Genomic DNA, 18,992 nt, shown 5'->3' on the forward strand with positions numbered 1-18,992 from the left:
GCGTAACAGGCAAGTTTGGCCTTGGAGTACAGAATGAGGCAGGGCAAAGGCTGATAGAGTTTTGCCACGAGAACGCACTGGTAATAGCAAACACCCTATTCCAACAACACAAGAGAAGACTCTACATGTGGACATCACCAGATGGTCAACACCGAAATCAGATTGATTATATTCTTTGCAGCCAGGTCTCTTACATTGCAGGCAAATTCTTTACCATCTAAGCTACCAGGGGAGCCCAATTCTGTTGTGCTGCTGTTGCTGCTGCTAAGTCGCTTCAGTCGTGTCCGACTCTGTGCGACCGCATAGACGGCAGCCCACCAGGCTCCGCTGTGCTTGGGATTCTCCAGGCAAGAATACTGGAGTGGGTTGCATTTCCTTCTCCAGTGCATGAAAGGGAAAAGTGAAAGTGAAGTCGCTCAGTCGTGTCCGACTCTTAGCAACCCCATGGACTGTAGTCTATCAGGCTCTTCTGTCCATGGGATTTTCCAGGCAAGAGTACACCTCAGCTAATGAATGGGATTTAGAACAGGCCACCACAGGTGGTTGCATAAGTTGTGAAAAACTCCAGGGGGCGCCATTTACATTTGTAATCAACATTGATCTATCCTTTCTAACCATTTTCTAGCAGTTCAGGAACAGAAGATGTTTTAAAATGTACACTAAGCTAGCAATGTTTTAGTCTGTAATGGATGAAGGGGTAATGGTGTTTAATTTTTGATTTGATTATAGATCATTTGAATGGTAAGGGACTTTTATATCATCCCACTTCATTTTTTTTAAAAATTGAAGTCCATTGATTTACAGTATTATATTAATTATAGTGACTCTAAAAAAATAAAGCAAGTGAATGCATATGCAAAATGGAAACAGACTCACAGATATAGAAAATAAGCTTGTGGTTACCAAAGGGAAAAGGCAAGGGCGGAGGGGCAAATTAGAGGTATGGGATTAACAGATACAAACCAATATGTATAAAATGGGTAAGGAACAAGGATATATTGCATAGCTCAGGGAATTCCCTCGTTTTAAAGCTAGGAAATGTAAGGCTCAGAAAAGATGGAAGGGTCTTCCTTGGTGGTACAGTGGATAAGAATCTGCCTGCCAATGCAGGGGACATGGGTTCGATCGTTAGTCCAGGAAGATTCCACATGCCTCCGAGCAACTAAGCTCCAACTACTGAGCCTGCGTGCTGCACCTACCGAAGACGGTGCATCTAGGGCCTGCGCTGCACAACAAGAGAAGCCACTGCAGTCAGAAGCCTTTGCACCATAACAGAGAGTAGCCCCCTGCTCACTGCAATGAGAGAAAGCCAGTGCAACCACAAATAAATAAATGAAAAGAAATGACAGAAGAACTGACACTGGCTCTCTGGGTAAACCTGGATTGGAATTAGGATTTGAGGCATCAGACTCAGATAGCAAGGCTACAAAACAGAAATAACAGAAGAGAAATTCCTCTTTTCATACGAGAGGCCAGTCCTGAGGGAGGTCCCAACAAAGCACTGTCGCTCTGCGGTCCCCTGTCCTCTTGTGCCTCCTTTGGTTGGACAGATTAATAATGACTCCAGACTGTTGGCAGGAGAGAGACAGAGACGGCTGTCTTAGAAAGAAGGCTCCAGAAGGTATTGCTGATAGAATGGGACTCACAAACGTCTTGGGTCATGAAAATGCCCTTTTGACAGTATTAGGAAGATAAGGAAAATAACAGAGAGGTAGGCTCCTAGAGGCCGGATACAGAGAATGTGTTCATGACCGACTTGATGAGTTTTATGGAGAAGAAAACTTCTAATGACTGCAGGTGATATCAGTGCCCTGTAATAGCATAAAAGAGTAAAATGCAGTATAAAAGTTAATACAGAAATTATAAAGTAACTATAATTAAATTTCAACAAGAAACTTTATGGATGAAAAGAATCTGTAGAAAATGAGATGCAAAATTCAGCAATGGAAATGTGGAGGAATAACCAAAACTTCACAAACCAAGGTGTTTGTGAAAATGAGGTAGAAAGTGAGCTTCCAGCTTGGCAGCTAGAATTAGATTTGTGTTCAACGTGTCCCTCTGCTCTACATGGAGATTCTCCCTCACAATTCACCCTGCAGGTCAGGGTGTGAGTTCAATAATTAAGAATACAGCAGCTGTTAACAAAGCTTGTAAATATTATTGAAATTATTCATTCTAATAAAAGATGCCATTGCGGGCATTTGCATCCTGATGATTGGTTTGTCTGAGTGAAATCTCTCAGTATTGTTTTTTGCTTCACTCTTGAGACTGGCTAGGATCTTCCAAATGCATATATATGTGTGTGTGAGTGTATATATACATATATATGTACATATATATACACATACACACACATACACATATATATATACATATACATATACATATAGAGGTTTCCCAGGTGGCGCTAGGGGTAAAGAACCTGCCTGCCAATGCAGGAGACATAAGAGATGTGGGTTTGACCCCTGGGGTTGGAAAGATCCCCTGGACGAGGGCATATATTCCAGCATTCCTGCATGGAGAAACCCATGGACAGAGGAACCTGGTGGGCTACGGTCCATAGAGTTGCAAAGAGTCGGACAAAACTGAGGCAACTTAGCACACACACGCACATGCGCACACACACACATAAATACACACACATAATTCTCATTTTCTGAGGTGTAACTGATCACTCTTTGGCAGTGGTCTGAATTGGGGATGATTTTTACCCCCTCTCCCCATCCCCTAGCCCTGGACACTTGGCCATGTCTGGAAGTCTTTTTAGTTGTAAACAACTGGCATGGGAACCTGCTGGCATCTAACAAGTAAAGGCTAAGGATGCTGCTTAACATCCTTCATTGTTCAGTGTTGCCTTCCCAATTCCTAGCAAAGGATTATCTGTCCCCAAATGTCAAGAGTGAGAAACTCTGTTCTGGCTAATTGTGTATTTTCTTATTTTATTACCATTCTTTGTTACTTTCAGGAGCCAAAAAAAAAAAACCAAAACCACACACATTATTTTCACATAGGCTATGAGGTAAATTTGCCGTTATATGTACTGAAGTAGGAGAAACGTGACCTTCCCTAGTGGCTGAGTGGTAAAGAATCCTCCCACCAATGCAGGAGACATGGGTTTGATCCCTGGATCAGGAAGATCCCCTGGAAGAGGAAATGGCAACCCACTCCAGTATTCTTGCTTGGGAAATCCCATCGACAGAGGAGCCTGGTGGGCTACAGTCCATGGGGTCACAAAGAGTTGGACACGACTGAACGATTAACACTTTTTTTCTTTCAGGAGAAACCGAGGATCTTGTGAATTAATAGCCAAACTTCAGATTATTTAGGAAGAACCAGGATGCCAAAATAAAGTTCTAAGAGAGATTTTAAAATAGAGAACAGTAGCAAGGAGCATAGCACCCTGATATAAATATAAATTTGGGTAACAGTCCTCTAACGAGAGCCCTCCACTCAATTCCTGGAGTAGAAGTTGGGGTTTTTGTTTTCTCGCAGGTCTTAGAAAATGACCAGGTCTCTGAAACAAACTCGAAACTATTATTTATCTTCTAAGTATGTGTCTCTTTCCCCCAGCTAGACATCCCTTGAGGGCAAGGATTCCACTTATTATCTCTCTAATTATCTATCTTACTATTATCTATCTTATTTCTAGTCTACATGGTGCCTGGAATTTTGTAAATTCTCAGTAAACAGCTCTTGTCAACTATGAGGCAAGTGAAATAGAACACAGCTTCTTTAATGAATTCTGACTCATTCTGCAAAAACTCTAGTGATTTTGGAGCTGTAAAGAAACAGGAAACAAATGCTAGTTATTTAATACCTTTTTCATATATTTCATTAGAAACAGCCATATAATGAGAAGTAAATCATTTACTTGGATTATAAGCAACCTATTGTAAACAAAATGTTTTCTAGAGTAATGATTTAGAAAAAAAGAGCTGAATATTTTCTTTTGTTATTTCCCACTAGGCAGCAGCACTGTCTTACTTTAAAATCAATCTTTATTTTATTTTTTAATTTGTTATTTTTAATTGGAGGATAATTGATTTACAATATTGTGTTAGTTTCTGCCATACATCAACAGGCATCAGCCATAGGTTATGTGTCCCCTCCCTCTTGAACCTCCCTCCCACCTCCTTCCCATCCCATCCCTCTAGGTTGTCACAGAGCACCAGATTTGAGCTCCCTGCATCATACAGCAAATTCCCACTGCCTACTTATCTTACATGCGGTAATGTGTATGTTTCAATGTTATTCTTTCGATTCATCTCTCCCTCTCCTTCCCTCCCTGTGTCCACAAGTATGTTCTCTATGTCTGCATCTCCATTGCTGCCCCACAAATAGGTTCATCAGTACCATCTTTCTAGATTCCATATATATGCATTAATATATGATATTTATTTTTCTCTTTCTGACTTATTTCACTCTGTAAAATAGGCTGTAAGTTCATCCATCTCTTAACCTTATTTTATAATGTGTACTTTCTGTTCTAAAAGAATACTGACTTTATGTAAACCACAGAGCAGTCATGGGCTTTCCCGATAGCTCAGTTGGTAAAGAATCCGCCTGCAATGCAGGAAACCTTGGTTCAGTTCCTGGGTGGGGAAGATCCCCTGGAGAAGGGATAGGCTACCCACTCCAATATTCCTGGGCTTCCCTGGTGGCTCAGTTGGTAAAGAATCTGCCTGTAATGTAGGAGACCTGGGTTTGATTCCTGAGTTGGGAAGATTCCCTGGAGAATGGAATGGTTACCTACTCCGGTATTTTGGTCTGGAGAATTCCATGGACAGAGGAGCCTGCCAGGCTACAGTCCATGGTGTCACAAAGAGTCAGACACCACTGAGTGACTTTCACTTTCTTTCACAGTGTAGTCATCACTAACATAAGACAAGTTCTGAACCTTTCCTTTTAAAACAATCAATGTCAGTAAAACCACAGTGTCCTGTTACATTCAGTTTAAGATTATTGTTCACATGAAAAATTTTAAACAATTAATAGTCCATTCAATTTTACAACACAGGATTAGAATGAGGATTCTTTTCTATCATAATTTTGTAAAATAAATATTATGAAAAGCATCTTGAAAATAGGGCTGCATTAATTCCTGCCATATAAACTCTCCTAGTAAACAGACAATAATGGCTTCTCTTAAAGGACTACTTGGCTTCTCTTAAAGGACTTCTTAAAGTCCTTCTTAAAGGACTTTTTTTGGGAGGGTATTCAAATCTACTGTAAAATGGAACAAAGTTATAAGAATAATTGTGAATTTTTTCTTCTGCACATTTTATAGGAACTTCTTTGTAGATCATATTTGTTTTTAAATAAAATCCCAAGATAATTAAATTTTGCTTACACACAATGAACTTTAGAGACTTAAAAGTGTTTCAAAACAAATGTCCAATTATAAGATAAATAAGTGCTTAGATATAATGTACATGGTTAATATAATTAACACTGCTGTATGTTATATGTGAAAGTTGTTATGAGAGTAAATTTTGAGTTCTCATCACAAGGAAAATTTTTTCTTTTTCTTTTGTTGTGTACCTATGTGAGTTGATGGATGTTCATTATACTTACTGTGGTAATCACTTTGTGATGTATGTACGTCAAATGCGAGGCTGTACATCTTAAACATACAGTGCTATATACCAATTACATCTCAATAAAACTGGAAGAAAAACGTGTGCCACATACCACACAGCAATAGATTGAGATACAACATTTGCCTTTCGATCAATTTTCATCAAATATTTGTAAAGTCCATAGTATGTGCTAGGTACTATTCTATATGTCATTTACCTTTACACTCATGTTTATTTTTATAACCTGCTATTTTAAACCAAACGAAAGTTAGTCTATTCCTCAACCTGGCTGGTGGTCCCTTTAATTAGTCCTCAACCATAAAATGGGATCATACTCTTTTGCATGCTTATAACATATCATAAATGAGTAGCTACAATAATTCCTGCTTTACCACCAAAATTCTGAAATCTAGTAGAAAATGTGACCTGTGGACACTAAGTAAAATGTAACATTTGTCTTTAATGATAGTAAGTAAATGAATATTCTTTCACCAAATAAGATCAGTATCCTGGAACTGTCTAAAGGGAATTTATTCAGTTTGTTTCTGAATACATTTCTGTCTGGTCACAATAAATTTATTGCAATACAGTAGTTTTACCCATTGCTATTTGGAGTTTATTTTCTCAAAATTGTCAAAATTTACAGTCTAAAAATTGTACTTTGAAAAAGTCAAGTGACACAATCCAGGATTTATCTTTATTTGGAATTCATCTTTCCTTTTCTACAGCTCTGGAGCACTTGGTCTGAATAATATCATTGTTTTTCTGGTATTGTTTGTGCATGTGTGTGTGTGTGTGTGTATGTGGTATACGTAGAAGCACACAGTTTTGGGATCATGGTGTGGAATAAGAAGGCCTATGTCTGAATCCATCACTTCTAGAGGGTGTTATTTAGCAAGTTACTGAACTTCTCTGACCTCACCTTTCACATGATGGGGTTTAAAAATCTACTCTATAGGATTATTGTGAAGATTAAAAAGAATATATTTTAAGCATCTTTTACAAAATAGTCTCTTATTAAATAGTAGGTATTTTTAATCCTTCAATTAGAAACGATCTTTAGCCTCAGCTTTGCGGCAATTTATGGTGGGGGAGAAGGGAGAGTGTGGATGAGGGGTTCTTATAAACCCAGAACATCCATGATGAATATATGTTGAATTGAATCCCTTGGTTCAATTTCTCTGTAAGGAATCCTTCAGTATCCTCCATATCAAAAATAAATCCAATTTGTTTTCAATTACTGATGAATATAGAAAGCATGCCCCCACTCAAGACCACTCCTTTCCAGAACATGCTCAAATCCTGTGTCCCACCCTGATATCCCGTTTTTCTTGTCTTTTCCTGGGGAGAAGACATCCCAGCTATTTTCAAAGCATCCATACAATTCCAGCATTTAGATTTCCTTCTTCATAATTCATTAATGACAGAATAAGAGTATTAAAATGTCAACAATAACAGTTGCCTTCCTTAATTTTTAAATTGTACAAGGTTATACACATTCATTCTATGACTTTAAAACATCATCATTCTTAAAACTAAGAAAAAATATTACCCAGTGTTGATGTCCGTGGTGACTCAGTATTGAGATCTGAAGCACATACTAATCTGTCTTCATTAATTAAGATGAGACAGTTTGTAATAAGCTATTGATTTTGGAAACCCCAGTCTGACACACCCTCACTGCACATCTGACATGTGATAGAGCTGCTGGCAGGATGCAGCCCAGCCCGTGGGATTCTCAGGCACCTGTGGAGAACAACCGACTCCTACATTCCACTGCTTTGCCCTTCATCTGGTTATGTTTTCAGGGAAACATCACTCTTTAAGTTACATCATTTTACTAAAGAAAATTATCTTTTGCCTTGAAAAGTTATCAATCTAATGATCCCAACTGCATGTCCCAAAATATGCCCTATGGCTTCCAGGGGATTCATAGAAAGGGACCAGATGGATAATGGGGACAGGAGAGTGACACAAATGAGGAAATTTAAAAATACACATTCTTTCACAGACTGAACATCTGCTCATAGTGATACATGATAAACTGACGTGCCATTTTTAAAGGCAGATTTCATACGCAGCAACTGGTGTCATGGTGCCGTTTTTGAACTTATTCAGAGGTAGATAACTTATTCACTATAGCATTTTCTTGAAAATTTAAGCATGCTGCAAAAGTGTGTTTAGATTCATGCCAAGAAGAAAAACAGTTACTATCTTTCAGCCAATCTTTGAGACATGAATACAGCCTTCAAGGAATAAGTTTTAAGCAGAAAGGTAAATAAACCAGAACTCAAGCCATAATTTGAATAATAACTAATAATGCTTTAATTAGCTCTTTGTGCTCTGGTGGAGAGAGCCAAGAATGAGAGTAACGTTTTCCAGTGTGTCTATCTTACCCATAGCCCACCTTGACAGCTATTTGCAGGCAAGTCACTGCCTGACTCAAGAATTGGGGGGGTAGGGGAGGGGTGTGGGCAATGCTGCTGACCTTGGTCGTGATAGCACTTACTTTAAAATGGGGCAGGAGAGCTAGGCTCCCATTTACCCCACATCTATTAACTCCCAGGGTGTGCTTTTCCCAACATTTCTGTCTAAAACAGTATAGGGGGGTAGTTAATACCTGGAGGTTTCTATTAAAATTTATTTATTTTTTATTGGAGGATAATTGCTTTACAGTGTTGTGTTGGTTCCTGCCATACAACAACATGAATCAGCCATAGATACACACATGTCCCCTCTCTCTTGAACCTCTCTCTCACCTCCCACCCCTTCCCATCTCTCTAGGTTGTCATAGACTGCCAGGCTGAGCTCCTTGCACTATACGCTATATGGCAACTTCCCATTAGCTATCTATTTTACACCTAATGCCTTGAGCTTTGAGGATAAAAAGACTTAGGTGATGAAGACAGCCCTGCCCTTCACTGGCAGCATAACCTTGAACAAGGAGCTTAATTTTTCTGAGCATTGGTCTCTTCATCTACCAAATGTAAATAAAAACATTTGATAGATGAAAGGACTGAGGACCTGTTTGGCAGGGAAGTTGTAAAACAAAGTCTACAAGGCACAGAATTTAGTTGGTGGTCACAGATATTTGTTATTACTAGTGCCAGGACTCCATTTCAAGGACATATGGGTGGTTGTTGGAAGACCAGCCAGACTAATAAAACCTTTTAATAAGGCTTTACTGAGATGATGGTGCCCTGTATAAAAGTGTAGAGTTAGAACTGCTTCATCACTTACCAACTGGGTGACTTCTTTCTGTGCTTTAAGTATCTGCAACTTTGAAATGTGAATTATAATCTTATTCATTTTATAGGATTATCCTCAGGATTGAGAAGTTTATATTTCTAAAGTTCTCAGTACAGTGTCGGCATTATTAAATCTTATTTGAGTGTGGTTGTTATTATTTGTACTGGTTAGACCAGCCAGGTCATTTGTTGATATCTTTAGTCTAGTTCCAGAATGGACCTTCTGAATATGGCTTCTGTAAGAACGAGGAGAAAATGCTCTTCACTACCATACCATCATTTTTAGTCTAATCTCTTTAATCTATGTAAGGATTCATATTGTATAGTAGGAGAGTATTAACTCAGAGACATCTTTCCTAGGAGTTTTCTTTCTTGGAGCTCTCACCATCTTGTGATCATTCAGTTCAGTTGCTCAGTCATGTCTGACTCTTTGTGACAGCATGGACTGAAGCATGCCAGGCTTCCCTGTCCATCCTGGAGCCTACTCAAACTCATGTCAATCGTGTTTGTGATGCCATCCAACCATCTCATCCTCTGTCGTCCCCTTTTCCTTCTGCCTTCAATCTTTCCCAACATCAGGGTCTTTTCAAATGAGTCAGTTCTTTGCATCAGGTGGCCAAAGGATTGGAGTTTCAGCTTCAGCATCAGTCCTTCCAATGAATATTCAGGACTAATTTCCTTTAGGACTAACTGGTTTGATCTCCTTGCTGTCCAAGGGACTCTCAAGAGTCTTCTCCAACACCACAGTTCAAAAGCATCAATTCTTTGGCACTCAGCTTTCTTTATAGTCCAACTCTCACATCCATACATGACTACTGGAAAAACCATAGCTTTGACTAGACAGATCTTTGTTGGCAAAGTGATGTCTCTGCTTTTTAAGATGCTGTCTAGGTTGGTCATAGCTTTTCTTCCAAGGAGCAAGCGCCTTTTAATTTCATGGCTGCAGTCACCATCTGCGGTGATTTTGGAGTCCATAAAAATAAAGCCTCTCACTCTTTCCATTGTTTCCCCATCTATTTGCCATGAAGTGATGGGACCAGATGCTCTGATCTTAGTTTTCTGAATGTTGAGTTTTAAGCCAACTTTTTCACTGTCTTCTTTCACTTTCATCAAGAGGCTCTTTAGTTCTTAGTTGTGACCATTAGCCTCTAGAATTTGGGCCCTATTAGGATATCAGTCTTTAGGTCCCTCCTTCATGTCTGTCAGCCTTCAATCAGACAATTACCTATGCTAACAAACCCATATCTCCATTAGAGCAATGTAAAACATTAAAAAAAAAAAAAAGAATGCAGGTAATCATTGAATTGGGGCCTCCCTGGTCGCTCAGTGTTTAAGAACCCGTCTGCCAATGCAGGAGACATGGGTTTGATTTCTGGGTCAGCAAAATGCCCTGGAGAAGGAAATGGCAATCCACTCTAGTAATCATCCCTGGGAAATCCCATGGACAGAGGAGCCTGGCAGGCTACAGTCCATGGGGTTGCGAAGAGTCAGACACGACTTACAGAATAAACAATTATCAGACAGCCCATGTTAAGGGATGAGTAAACACAGGAAAGAAAGTTCTGTGACAGATCTTAGCCCAGAGAAACTAAGAAGTGTAACACTGTAAATTAAAAGGGGAACCTAGAATACATTCCTAGTCTTGCGTTAAGCCACACTAGCCATAGTTCCTGCTGCTTCCTCTCTTTCCTCCTTTAGTTTTGCCAAATACTATGACCTCATTTATCTCTATATTGCACAGTGGGACACAGGGTTTCTCTTCCTAAAGGTCAGTCTGGCTGAGAGCGAGCTGTCTCCTGTGACCAGAGTCAGGCTTAGAAGCCACAGAGACAGCACATCTTCCAGGCTGGAGCTAATAAGCTTCCTTCTGAGACCACCAACATTTTCTATCAAGCTTTAGATTTTTCCATATTTAGGTCAATTTCCAGTTAACAATCAATTTTCTACAGATTTTCAATATTTTGAATGTATACTTAGCTAGATAATATATTCCTCTTAGACTCTGGTAATGATTTAATATATTGTGTGTATATATATATATATATATATATATATATATATGTATCTTGAGAGAGAGCGAGAACTTCATGTTCTTTGATTCAGAAAGTCTAGTTCTAAGAATGCATAAAAGGAAATAATTGGATAAGTATAAGTAGAAACATACACTCAGAGGTGTTCATTGCAGTGCTGGTAACAGTAGCAAGAAGGAAAGGAAAATAACTTTCATAATATTTAACAGGGAAAAGGTATATCTATTTAGAAGGACCAGCGTGTTATCCATGATAATCTTAGCAAAAGCTAACCCCTGTTGACTGCATACCCAGTGTCAGGGACTGTACTAAGTTCTTTATAGGTCAACACACTTAACCCTCACAAATGCCCTATCAAGTAGGCATTATTATTTTATTATTATCGGTTCACAGAAGGATTTACTGAGGTTCATAAAGATGACTTGTTCAAAGCCAAACACTCTCAAAAAGGTGAAGCCAAGCTTCGAGCTCTGATTAGCCTACCCCCAGAAATGAAGTGACAGTCACTCATTCGTGTCTGACTCTTTGCGACCCCATGGACTATACAGTACATGCAATTCTCCAGGCCAGAATACTGGAGTGGGTAGTCATTCCCTTCTCCAGGGGATCTTTCCCGGTCTCCTGCATTGCAGGCAGATTCTTTATCAGCTGGGTCACTAGGGAGTTGTTAAGTTTCCCATAACAGCTTCTGCCAGAGTCTCTGGCCAGTTCAAAACAGTCTCCACTGCCTCAGAAACTACTGCCTCCAGTGCAGGAGCAGTGATGAAGGTTACTTCAAAAGAATCAAAATGTATAACCACCATAGAGCAACCAAGGGTGGGGAAGAAATTAATACATGGGCAATAAATAAGGCCCTGACATGGCCGTTTCCTGGGTGGCTACTGAAAGCACTAGCCAGAAAAATAACACAGGGAGCATAGTGGTTGGTAGAAGGAGCAGTAATTAAGAGTGGAACTATGGGAGAGGAGAAGGCAATGGCACCCCACTCCAGTACTCTTGCCTGGAAAATCCCATGGATGGAGGAGCCTAGTAGGCTACAGTCCATGGGGTCACTAAGAGTCGGACACGACTGAGCGACTTCACTTTCACTTTACCCTTTCATGTACTGGAGAAGGAAATGGCAACCCACTCCAGTATTCTTGCCTGGAGAATCCTAGGGACAGCGGAGCCTGGTGAGCTGCCGTCTATGGGGTCGCACAGAGTTGGACACGACTGAAGCGACTTAGCAGCATGGGAGAAGGGAGGATGGTGTTTCTGAGCTTAAAGCAAAGAAGAATGCATTTCACAGAAAACAGGACTTGAGTGCTTTAGACTCTACAGACTGTGCTCTATAGAGATGGTGACTGGAGGCCCTGGAAGTTCCAAAACAAGACCCATTGTGTGTGTGTGTGTGTGCACACTTTTCAGTTAAAATGGTTCCAAAAAACTATGCTGTGAAGAAACATTATTACCAAGAGCCCTATCTATTTTTGTTTTTAATAGTTAGCAAGCCTTTACACATAGATACTAACAATTAGAAAAATATCCTTTGTGAGATCATATGCTCTGTTCTAGCTTAGACTGCTGTAACAAAATGCCACAGACTGAGTGGCTTACACAACAGACATTTATTTCTGGAGGCTGGGAATTCCAAGATCAAGGTACCAGCCAGTTTAGTTACTGGTGAAAGCTCTCCGGCTTGTGGACAGCACCTTCTATGTTTTTAAATGATAGAAAGAGAGAAACGGTTAATCTTTGTTACTCCTTCCATGATGGGATACAGGCTTTGGTTTACTGTTTTGGATGGGGCAGGAATGTAATGTTAGGGACTTCTACCTGGTCTTCCTTTACTTTTGGGAGCTGGGCTATTCTTAATTTTAAGTCCCATGCCTGATCCTTTGCTCTTTCTGCCCTCAGGTTGTAGAAGAGGAGAGCATCTTAACACATTGCCAAGAAAGTCTTCTGGCTTTTATGCTCCTCCTTTTCGTCTTTAGCTGTTTTTCTCTTTCCTCATATTTGTGGTTCCCACCAACAGCTCTCTAGATCCAAAGTCCTTATAATTACTCCTTCCTGTGAAACTTTTGAGTATGTGAGACACTGCTCCCACCAGCGCATTCCTTTCAAGCGTGCTTCACAATGACTGCATTGACATGCCAGGGGATTTCACGACTCTGCCCATCACCAACGACAGAGTCCTCATGGCTACCCTACTGTTCTGTTCGTAATCCAGCATCAGCATTTCATTCTAGAATCTGTTCATGTGGATTATTTCTGCTTTCAACTGTGGTAGGTTAGGTAACCCAGGATATAGATGTTAAGATTCTCATATTCACATGTGCTAGTATTATTGGGGAATGCTTTCAGGAACAACACTTTGGTAGGGAGGGGAAACAAGAACGGGCAGAGGGACAAGTTGAAATGTACACTGTGACCACAGAGTACTGATTCTGTAAGGATATGTGAATCTGGTTGTCCTTTCAGAGCTGCCCTCTTCAAAGCAATGGGGCTGGCTTTTGTTACCTCTCCCCCATTACCACAGTTATCGGTTGAGGGTTGCTTCTTGGTGAGGCAGCTCACGTCGTCTGAGATCAGTTTCTGGAGGGTCATCAGTAACCAACACCAAGTTCTGGCAGCTCGGTCATCTGGGTGGTGGACTACAGTAGCTGCCACGAGGTTAAATGAAAGAATTCATGTAATACGCTTGGTGGAGTTCCTGATAACAGCAAATGCTAAAAATTATGATGATCACTGTCTTTTTTTTTTTCTTAAAGATCTACCCAACTCTGACATATGAAATTTGTCAGGGAATTGGGTGAGTATAGCCTGGGTGGTGAATAGTATAGGATTTGGGTATGAATAAAGGTCAGAGGGCACCAAATTCCTGTAGGAACTGGGCTGAAATAATTGCCATGGGTGTCTGACCTGAGTTATTAGCTTCTGCAATTACAGACAAGAATTCTTCAGGAGACTTGGCTCCTGATCTCTCTTCCACAGCACAGTATGTTCTTCTCTTTCCTCCAAGAGTTCAACCTTCCTAGGGCTTGAAATGGCTTCTACCTAAACACAGAAGAAGCTGTGCCCATTTAGTAAAAGTTTCATTGGTGTGGCCAAGTGAATTCATTAAATGCATCTTCCCTTTGTTTGGAATTAAATGAACAACCCAGGGCTTTCTTTGCTTGTACACAGGTTGCTAATACAGTATTTGAACTAAAATCAGTCACCTGCATAGCTAATCGTGATAAATCATGGTCTTCACATATTCTCAGGAAGGGATGTCATTAACAGCTCAGGTCAGAACAAATTCAAGTGCAAGCAGATGGCACCTTTGTCCCCCCAAAACAAAATGTTCCCAATGCAGAGCCAATAAACTCAACTTAGAAATGAGATTTTAAAGCTATTCCAAAAGACACTTTGGCAAAACCTTTCATTCCCAGGTAGACCAGGGCAATTATGGTACTCTAAAGCTTTATAAAATATAATGACTTCTTTGCAAAGAACTCCTGCAGGAAAGTTCTCAAGATTCTGATGCTAGGATTTTTTTTTTGGTCTTTTCTATAGGGAGGCCTGCCAGGTTCTTTAATGAACTAACACATGTAAACTCCTAACTGATTTTCCAGTCTCTGCCCTGTAAAAGTAACTTTGAATCAACTCTGGGACATTTTTACATGGAGCCTGAAAAATTGAATATTGCAAAAGCCAACTTTACAAACCTCACAGGCTTTTCTTTTCCTGTGAACAATACTGAAGTGATTGAGAGCTTTTGGAGTGAAACAGATTAAACATTCTTTCACGTTGGAAGTCCTGGAAGATTTATAAGTGTATGTCTGAGCTTCTCCATGGACACATTATGATTTTATGTTTTATATTTTGCTTTTCCAAAAGACTTCTTGGAATTTTTCATTGGGTTGGGTAAACACAGCACATTTCCTGATGGGATTTTTAAGGGGATTAAAACTGACCTCAAGGAGGCCAAAGGGACGTGGCTTTGGAACTGCACAGCATTATGCAGGTGGAGTTTTTTTTTTTTTTTTTTTTAAGACAAGGTTTGATGCCTCTATGAAGGTTGTAATTAATAAGAAAGAACATATATCCTGAGATGACAAGTATATAGACACATAAAATGATAACCATAACATAAGGCAATTTAAGATGTGTCTTAAGAAAGGTACCATTATTTATTCTCTAAGAAATCAGACAGGCACAATTCCTGTGAGGTGAGGTATTCAGAGGAGTCTACCTGGAATAAATGCACCTTAAGTAACAGGTGGGATTCAAACATACAGAGAGGAGGCTACCGGGTCCTGCAGTGCAATCTGAATTCACAGCGCACTTGGGTTACCATCTCAATTGGTGCCCTGACCAATGCATGCACAGTGATGAGGGCAGAAAGGTTGCTGGAAGTGAAAAATAAAAACAGGACTGCTTTCAGAAAATGACAGTCATTTGCATTATTAAACAAGCGGAAATGCAGTTGAGACCTTTGGGGTGAGGATGCGGAGATGAGAGGAGGTGGGTGCTGGAGACACGGAGCCCTGAAATGGAGCCAGGGTTGTCTTCTGGGTAACAAGCCCTGCTCTCTAACTCCAGAGTGCTCTCCTTCCCACCTGTGCTTTCTCTTAAAAGGCTGTTTCTGACTCTTGATTTTGTTGACTCACCAGGGAGAGCTACATTGATTCTACTCTCCCTTCTTCCTCAGGAGTGTTCCTACCCATTCTGAATAGTGATGGATTTGCTGAGCAATTTAGCCAGGTATTTGCATGCATAGCAAGCCAAAGCTGCCTTGACAGAACTGTTAGTGTTAAAGTGAGTTTCCCGATGACCAAATGTAATGAAAGTAAATTTGGGGCTAGGATCAGGTCTCATGACTAGGAACCGAGCGTGATTTTTGTGGGGCGCTTTTACTGAACATGTGGAGTTCCTCTGAGTCTCCTTCTATAGCAACTGACCGATGCACATTTAGACTGCTCCTGAATCCCTCCAGTCCACCATCCTCCAATTACAGGCACAGAAGTGCTTTCTACTGCTAGTTTGTTGGCGTGACATTGCAATTTTTCATTCAGAAAACCCACACTCTGCATACCTAACAAGTGTTTCCAAAACTCTTCAGATTTTTTTTCTTCTTCCAGTAATGTTCTTCCCTGCAGAGGCCTTGGCCTTGGCAATCACCTGCCCAGAGACCTGAATAAATGAATAAATGTGTACTTTAAAGAGAAGCTACGTCTCAAAGAAAAACTGTAAACTAAATCACTACTTGGGTATAGTTAGAATCATATATCATAGGTTTGTGCACTTCTCTTCTTGACTGAATTCAGTAAAGTTGGTATAAAAATTCACCAAAAAGTTAAGCTCTAAACTCAAGACAAGTGGGCTTCTCAGGGATTGAGAGCCCAGAATTTGCACAGGTAGTACTTCTGAGAATCTTCAAGTGTGTGGCCTTTCTCTCTGCATATTGCTTGGCAGGAGATAAAGATGTCATTTGTGCATGACATAGCCAGAGATGGATACTGGTGTGACTAACTTGCCTGGGTGGTCCCTGTAAGCAAACCAATTCTCTTTCCTCAGAATTCCCCATCTATGTCTAGAAAGCTCATACTTATAACCAAATGATATATTCCAGATCCCTAACTAAAGGTGTGTGAGAAAAAAATGTAAACAAGATGTTAGCTAGAGCCCCTTGTCCATGGATATCTAGGTAGATGGCTTTGAACATGTGCCCTCCCTTGAAAAACACATATAATAAGGAGAAGACAAGTCATAGACTGAGAAAAATATTTGCAACCATACACATATAAAATTCCATGACTTGTGGAAGTCCAAATTTCTTATTGCTATTTCTAAGAACACTCAGGAGATAATCTTGTAACCTCCTCTATATCATGGACTCTAGATTCATCATTCGATATTCTTGTTCCTCAGTCTGACCCAGACTTAAAATGCAATTCCTTCATTGAGTCCTCATCTACTTCCCACTTACAACTCACATGACACATGCATGGCTTCACAGAGTGGGTGTCCCACCCACATTCACATCACAGAGCAAACAAAATGGAGATTTCTCCTCTCCGAAGAACTTTTTGGCAACCTTGCACATAGGTGAAAATGAAAGAATTAGTCACTCAGTAGTATCCGACTCTTTGTGACCTCATGGACTGTAGCCCACCAGGCTCCTCAGTCCATGGAATTCTCCAGGCAAGTATACTGGAGTGGGTTGCCATTTCCTTCTCCAGGGGATCTTCCTGGCCCAGGGATTGAAGTTGGGTCTCCTACATTGCAAGCAGATTCTTTACCATCTAAGCCACCAGGAATGCTCCCAGCCCCAAATCCATTTTTTCCTCTAATTTCTTCTTTTGTTCATCCTCTTCCCGCCTGAGTCTAGAGGCACATGAGTCTTTTCTTTGAAATTCTTGTTGCCACCTGATGCCCAGGTCCTTGAGTCCCACTTTGCACCAAACACTTGATTTTCCACGTATGTATTTCCCTCCCTAAATGGAATCCTGGTTCCTGTTAGAATAAAACATATTCCCCATGTTTCACACCAGCACTGCTACACAGAGGGGATTAGGAGCCACCTCACAGCCCCTGTCATAATTCCAAACTGGATTTACCACCATGCTTCACCCCTGACTAAAGGAAGGACTTGCCACATGAGAGGCACAGCAAGTCCCGAGTTGTGCTGTTGTCTTGTCACATGCCAGCAGGGATCTGATTTTAGTCCAAGATGAATCATACCTTTAGAGTCTTGAGAGAGTAATAGTCAGGAAGGCTAGGGGTCTCCAAATGAAGGAAATAGGCTGCAAGTGTCAGACATTTTTTTATCTCTCTCTTAAGCAGCAGGAGGAAACAAACTAGTGATACATTTTTTCCCCTTCTCTATACAAATTTATAGATATCGGAGAAGGCAATGGCAACCCACTCCAGTACTCTTGCCTGGAAAATCCCATGGATGGAGGAGCCTGGTAGGCTGCAGTCCATGGGGTCGCTAAGAGTCAGACACGACTGAGCGACTTCACTTTCACTTTTCACTTTCATCATTGGAGAAGGAAATGGCAACCCACTCCAGTGTTCTTGCCGGGAGAATCCCAGGGACGGGGGAGCCTGGTGGGCTGCCGTCTATGGGGTCGCACAGAGTCGGACACAACTGAAGCTACTTAGCAGCAGCATACAAATTTAAACAGAGGTTTCTCTTAAAATTTTGCGTTGCCATAATGATATCTGGTTCCACCTGAACTTAACTTTTCTCAAACCTTGAGCTAACCAATGCATTTTTCTTATGGAAATGTTTGTCTTAAGTTATGTTACTGTACTATGTATTTACCCTAAACTCTGTTTTCAAGTTGGTTCCTCCTAAAGGCTCAGAACCAACTTGACAAACCAGTATGTTATACTCATACATTGTTCTCCTAATCTATGTTAATGAAACTATATATTTGTATGTAAATCTGCCTTTCTTCAAGATTCATGTCAATCGTTTTATGGCCTGGGTATAACTCACCTGGTGCCAATGTTATCTCAAAATGCATGTTGTGGGTGAGGGGCCTGGTGCCATTCTCTGAGTTTTGGGAACATTTCCTTTCTTTAATTAGCAGACTGCTAGAGCGACTTCCCTTTCACGCACTGGAGAAGGAAATGGCAACCCACTCCAGTACTCTTGCCTGGAAAATCCCATGGATGGAGGAGCCTGGTAGGCTGCAGTCCATGGGGTCGCTAAGAGTCGGACACGACTGAGCGACTTCACTTTCACTTTTCCCTTTCATGCACTGGAGAAGGAAATGGCAACCCACTCTAGTATTCTTGCCTGGAGAATCCTAGGGACGGCGGAGCCTGGTGAGCTGCCGTCCATGGGGTCGCACAGAGTCGGACACGACTGAAGCGACTTAGCTGCAGTAGCAGCAGTAGCTATATAACATCCAGCTAAAGACTAGCAGGGGGGTACTCTTTCTATCCCTTCTGATGTCTCTGTCAGAAGCTTTCTCTATCTCTTTTACACTTTAATAAAACTTTATTACACAAAAGCTCTGAGCAATCAAGCCTTGTCTCTGACCCCGGATTGAATTCCTCTCCTCCAGAGGCCAAGAATCCTGGCATCTTTCGTGGTTCAGCAACAACCTTTCAGTCTCATACATCACAGGCAGCACTGTCCTTCCATTCAGAGAGAC

General features: G+C 40.8%; 1 long non-coding RNA gene across 2 annotated transcripts in view; it reads right to left on the bottom strand.

Moving 5' to 3' along the window:
- Positions 1 to 18,992, bottom strand: part of LOC145526429 (uncharacterized) — a 231,902-nt gene that overhangs the window by 109,981 nt on the left and 102,929 nt on the right. The window contains exon 5 of one of the 2 annotated variants that reach the window (XR_014068889.1): positions 15,917 to 16,014. The exons of the other annotated variant lie outside the window; for it this stretch is intronic. This is a non-coding gene — a long non-coding RNA (uncharacterized LOC145526429). The remainder of the gene's footprint in view (positions 1 to 15,916; positions 16,015 to 18,992) is intronic. 2 annotated transcript variants of the gene reach the window in all.

The sequence above is a fragment of the Giraffa tippelskirchi genome, chromosome 2, assembly GCF_054371585.1.
Source record: "Giraffa tippelskirchi isolate mGirTip1 chromosome 2, T2T-mGirTip1v1.2.pri, whole genome shotgun sequence".
NCBI classification, from domain to species: Eukaryota; Metazoa; Chordata; class Mammalia; order Artiodactyla; family Giraffidae; genus Giraffa; species Giraffa tippelskirchi.